This window comes from Rutidosis leptorrhynchoides, chromosome 1 (assembly GCF_046630445.1).
Source record: "Rutidosis leptorrhynchoides isolate AG116_Rl617_1_P2 chromosome 1, CSIRO_AGI_Rlap_v1, whole genome shotgun sequence".
NCBI classification, from domain to species: Eukaryota; Viridiplantae; Streptophyta; class Magnoliopsida; order Asterales; family Asteraceae; genus Rutidosis; species Rutidosis leptorrhynchoides.
This window is the reverse complement of record NC_092333.1, coordinates 95804778-95810777: the sequence shown is the minus strand read 5'-3', so window position 1 is coordinate 95810777 and position 6000 is coordinate 95804778.

Genomic DNA, 6000 nt, shown 5'->3' with positions numbered 1-6000 from the left:
CATATGCCTAATGGTTTACTTGTACATCAAACAACTTATACAGAAAATATTTTAAAACGTTTCAATATGGACAAGGCAAAACCATTAAGTACTCCTATGGTTGTTAGATCTCTTAATGTTGATACTGATCTACTTCGACCCTGTGAAGATCATGAAGATATTCTGGGACCAGAAGTACCATATCTTAGTGCAATTGGAGCTATTATGTATTTTACAAATTGTACAAGACCTGACATTTCTTTTGCAGTTAATTTGTTGACAAGGTTCAACTCAGCCCCTACAAAAGACATTGGAATGGGATCAAGCACATATTTTGATACCCTTCAGGAACTGCTGATTTTAAAATTATTTTATTCTAACGATTCAAAACAAGATTTGGTTGGTTATGTATATGTAGGTCATATATATAATCCTCATAAAGATAAATCTCAAACTGGATATGTATTCGTAAATGGAGAACGTTATAAAAGCCCAACAACTATCTATGAAGATAATGCAGCTTGCATAGTACAAATGAAAGAAGAGTTTCAAAAGTGACAGAACAAAACATAAATGCAGACGAGGCGCTAAAGCCATAGACGGTCTTAACGGTCATAAGTTTGATGAAAAAGAATGGTATGTTGGTAAGGCTCAGAAAAAGACTGAAATGGAATAGGAATTGAAACAACGATTTGAGCAAACCATGAAGGAGACTGTAGAGAAATCACGGGGCCTAAACTTGTACATAAAAGATTTAGATGATATAGTTTCAGATGAAAACCTCAGATTCTTCTCATATACTCAAGATCTCATAAAAGACAAACAGAATGAGATACGTTCAATTAACAACTCTGCTGATCTTTATACCAAACACTGTCAATTGCTATTTTCAGAACGCATGTTCACAATATTGGCATGAGGCATGTTCAAAAGATGTGATGACTCAGCGATGTCTACTTGAGGGGGAGTCAACTCTATGCTGCACTCTTTTTCCCTTGGCTAAAGTTTTTATCCCACTGGGTTTTTCTTTAGCAAGGTTTTTAACGAGGCAGTAACTTGTAGTTGATCTAAATGAAACAAAAATTGTCATCCAAGGGGGAGTGTTATGAAAGTCAATAATGTCTGCCAAATTTTGTGGCTACAAATTTCCTACCTAACCACACAGTGATTTATTTTGTACTATACATATATGAAGATGTAGTTTGCAGATGATGCACTTAAGAAAATATATATGTGTACTTATACATATACTCTCTCTTTCTCTCTCCTTTCTATTATTCTCTAATTAGTGAATACGTTACTAAAAGTAGTTATAAACTCCTAAATTATAACATATTTGACAATTGTCATGTCTAATCGCGCTATAATTTGAAGAATATTTTTACCATGGTTCACAAATGTAGCCTAAATATTATTTTATTATTAACGAATTTCATACATTAAAAAATTGCCCACGTCGGCAACGCGCATGGGCTTCCAATCTAGTTTGTTTTAAGTGGAGTAGTATTTATAACGTCTTAAGTAACTACTCCATCCGCTTCAAAATAATTGTCCTGTTTAGATTTTTTGAGGTTTTTTTTTTTTTCAATTTTGTCCTTCAATATCTTTCTTTGTGTTATATAATATCGAATAAAAGTTATTCCAAATAAAAATACATTCGAAAAAAATCTATCCATATAAATTTCATCAAATATATTATTGCAAAAACCAACAAATAGTTAAAGTCAAAAATTAATAAATTGGCTTTGAGAAGTTCAACATGATAATTATTTTGAGACATAGAGAGTAATATTTATCGACTCACACCATATATTACATTAGTTTAACTTAGAATAATGAAATTAACAAATTTTAAGATATGTTCACATTTAGGGTTATCTCATTATATTAGAAGTTATGTTCCATATATAAAAATTAATTCTTATAAACGTTAAACATTTCATTTCAATGTATTTAAAAAAATAATACCACTAAAAAGTTATCAACCTAAAAAAATCTTCTTAGAATAACCGTAACAAATTTTTTTGTCCTAATGATAATTGACTACAAGCCCACAATATATTAATAAATACAGTAGATTATTATTATACAGGTGTTCTAAAATTTTGAATCCTTAAAAATTTTGTGTCCTTGTTTGAATGCACACATTATACATGCATGTCTCAAATACGTCTATGGCCAAACTCTACATTGATACTACTACTAAACTCCTCTCATAACATTTAGGATCGAGATTATATCTTTTTTTTTTTTAAAATAAAAAATAACGATTACCTATTAAAATAAAAGGCATCTTCGTCAATAAATGAAAGACCAAAAACTGACACGAGTGAAACACAACCGACAATCTGGATTGGTTCTTGAATCGTGAAACACTTTCCTAATTAAGTATTTTACCACTCACAAGCATCGGGTTTACCAGAAATCCTAATTGTGAAAAGACAAGAACGATTTTGATTTCAGGCACGCAGAAATCAAAATCACGTATGAAAGAATCTGTGTATTTCTGTTTGTTTTGAATGAATGTAGAGAAACTATGAATAAACTGAAATAATGTCAGTTTTCAACAGTTAACATAAAGAATCATAACTTTTCATTTTAGGCGGAAAAATCGGTTGGAAGACATCTTTTCATTAAAATGAGTAGTGTCTTTTCGGTTGAGGTTTCGGGGCGCTGCCCCTTCGACCCCCCGTGAGGTTCCTCTTTTATTAGGAGCTCTATTCAAAATATAACAAGCAGTTTGATGATGTGTTCCGTGTTCAACTTATAAATGATAAAAAATATAATCAAATAACTTAACTAATTAACACAAATGCCCGGGCAATGTGACGACCCGGAAATTTCTGACCAAATTTAAACTTAATCTTTATATGTTTCCGACACGATAAGCAAAGTCTGTAATATTGATTCTCAAACTTTTTGAACTAATGTTATATATTCAGTTAACCTTTTACTATTGACCGACGATTCACGAACATCTATTTGTAAATAGATATATATATATATATATATATATATATATATATATATATATATATATATATATATATATATATATATATATATATATATATATATATATATACAATAAGTTAGAATATTAATTATTCATAAGTAACTTGCAATGTGTATTTAAAAACTGATTTATGTTATTAAATTAAGATATATACATATATATAATTTCAAGTTATTTAGTAAACGATAGTAACATTCGTTTATTGATTCGATTGATATTTAGATAAGTTAACTAAAACGTTTAAGATGAACAAGTAAAAAACTAATTTACTACAGTATTTTTTGAATTACTACGGTACCCGAAAAGCTACAGTGTTTTCGAAAATCACTATTTGCTACAGTAAAAATCATTTTGCTACAGTGTTTTCAAAAATCACTATTTGCTACAATAAAAACGACTTTGCTACAGTAAAACACTATTGCTACAGTAAAAATGACTTTGTTACAGTAAATACTATTTGCTGCAGTAAACACTATTTGCTGCAGTAACACACTATTTGTAACAGCCCGGAATTTTCCAACGTTTATTATTAATATTTATTATTAATACTTGCGCCTTATTAAATGTATTTCTATGCATTTACTTGTTATCGTGCTTAACTTTACTTGGCCCGACTAGTCTTTGTGACACGCGTACTTTTCTCGAATAATATTTTTGAATATTATTTACATTCATGATTAATTTTTATTAATCATTTTTAAATAACTAAGATTAGTGGTTAACTACTTGGGCTTTTATTTACTTGTTGGTAACTTAGGCTTGGACTTTTATTTAATGGCTAGTAAGCCCACCCTACACATTATTGGACTTGTAAGCCCAACATATTAACTAGTATTACATTAAGTATAAGCATGGATTAATTAGCTTAATTTAGAGACAAACCTTACAAGCATGCTACACCTTTCTCCATACACTTTAACCTTATTACTCTTCCTAGTTTTTCCCATCCTTCCCATGTTAGAAAGCAAGTTTTGATTTCCCCCTTATACTCCAAAAACCGTCGGCCAAATAGGGAGCATGGGGAGTTCTTTTTTTTTTCTTTTCATTTTACTTGTTATTTACTAACTAGCTTCATCTCATTCTTCACACACACACACAAAATACTCACAACATTCTCTCAACATTCTCTCTTTTCTTGTAAGTAAAAGGTTTCATTTTCTTCTTTCTTTTCTTTCAAAAACCGAAACCTTAAGCACTCATCATCATCATTGTTAGTTTGTAGTTGTTACTTGTTTGTTGTAAAGATCAAGTTCTTTAACTTGTATCTTCATAGATCTTGGTTACTTCCATCTCTTTTGTTGATGAAGAACCAAGAACAAGAACTCAAACTTGTTAGTTTGTAGTTCTATACTTAAGTGTTTTCAAGACTAAAAGTTCATGAGTTTATAATCTTCTTTGTTTTCATGTTTGTAGACTTGAATTCTTAAGATTCAAAACTTTAGTTTGAATCTTCTCAAGTATGACACAAACATGACATAACACTTGTAGATCTAGTTTATTTCTTCATGTTACTTACTTTAAATTCATGATTTTTAATTATGGTCAAGTATTACTAGTTAAAACTTGATCCCATACTTCTTGAAACCAAAGTTAACTTTGTAAGTTCAAGAACATGGAAGTTTAACTTTCTAGTTACAACTTCATATACTTGTGTTGGATTTAACTTAAGAACTTTAGATCTAGACTTTTGGGTCTAGGATCTTCAAGATCTAACTAAGAACTATGTTCTACAACCTAAGATCTTGTTTGCTTAAGTTTAATTTCAAGTCGTAGCTTAATATTACTTGTATAACTCTTGTATGTGTTGGATCTAAGATTTGGATGTAACTTTGGTTCATCAAACTTCATACAACTCTTAAGTGAGTTGTGCTACATGTCTTAGGCTTACACTTTTGTCATGATAGCCAAAACTTGGTTAATATTACTTTTAGAGTTCATGTATGTGTCGGATCTAAGATCTTGATGTAACTTTGGTTCATCAAACTACTTGCAACACTTAATTGAGTTGTGCTACTCATCTTAGACTTAAACTTGTGTTATGATGGTCAAAACTTGGTAAAGATGATACAAACACATCAACAAGTTGTACACTTGAAGCTAAATGCATCAAGGATGAGAACCGTGATAAGCATCGAGCACCAAGAACCCAGCGGAACACTAAACCTACTGTTTTTTGGGTCTGATCAGAATACCTGGGCTACTGTAAAGTTTATTTTCAGTTATCTCTGTTCGAGTAGATAATTTTTTGTTTAAGACTTGTCTTAATCCGAGTTATGGTTTAGGATTTATGGCCCTCCGAGTGTCACTATGTCCTTTTAACGTTGTGCTGAAAATTCTGACCTACTCGCACTTAGACCGTCGCCACGGTCAAACGAAGACGAGTTTGCTTCTGGAATTTTTACAGCAACTAAAGGACTCATATATGGAGCCATGGCCACTGGTCTCACCTTAATTCAGTAGGTATAGAGGCCATGGCGACTGATCGAAGTCAGCCTTTGTTTTAAACTCTTTTCTAGAATGAAACTTACTTTATACTTTTTGTTTGATGATGAATGATGATGACCCTTAAGACCTAATTTACATACATTTAAACCTTTGGGAACGATTTACTGACTTAGTAACTTTTGACTTAGGTTAAGGACTTTCCGGACCTACATACTTGCTTACTTTTCCCGAATCAACTTTACTACTACTTTACCACTGTGAGTTATAGCATCCCTTTTTACTTTAACTATTTTGGGAACTGAGAATACATGCGCATTTTATGTTTTACATACTAGGCATGAGTACTTAAACTTTATATATGTGTGGGTTATACAACGGCATAAACTTTCCCCTTAGCTCGGTAACGTTTAGTCATTGGTCTTTGAACCGGTGAACGCGAATCTTAGATATGGATCCATAGGGTTTGACATCCCCACTCAGGCTAGTAGCGCTAGCATTTAACGGGTGTTTAATACTTCGTAAACATACGCACTCGCCAAGTGTACTTTCAGGGGGTTATA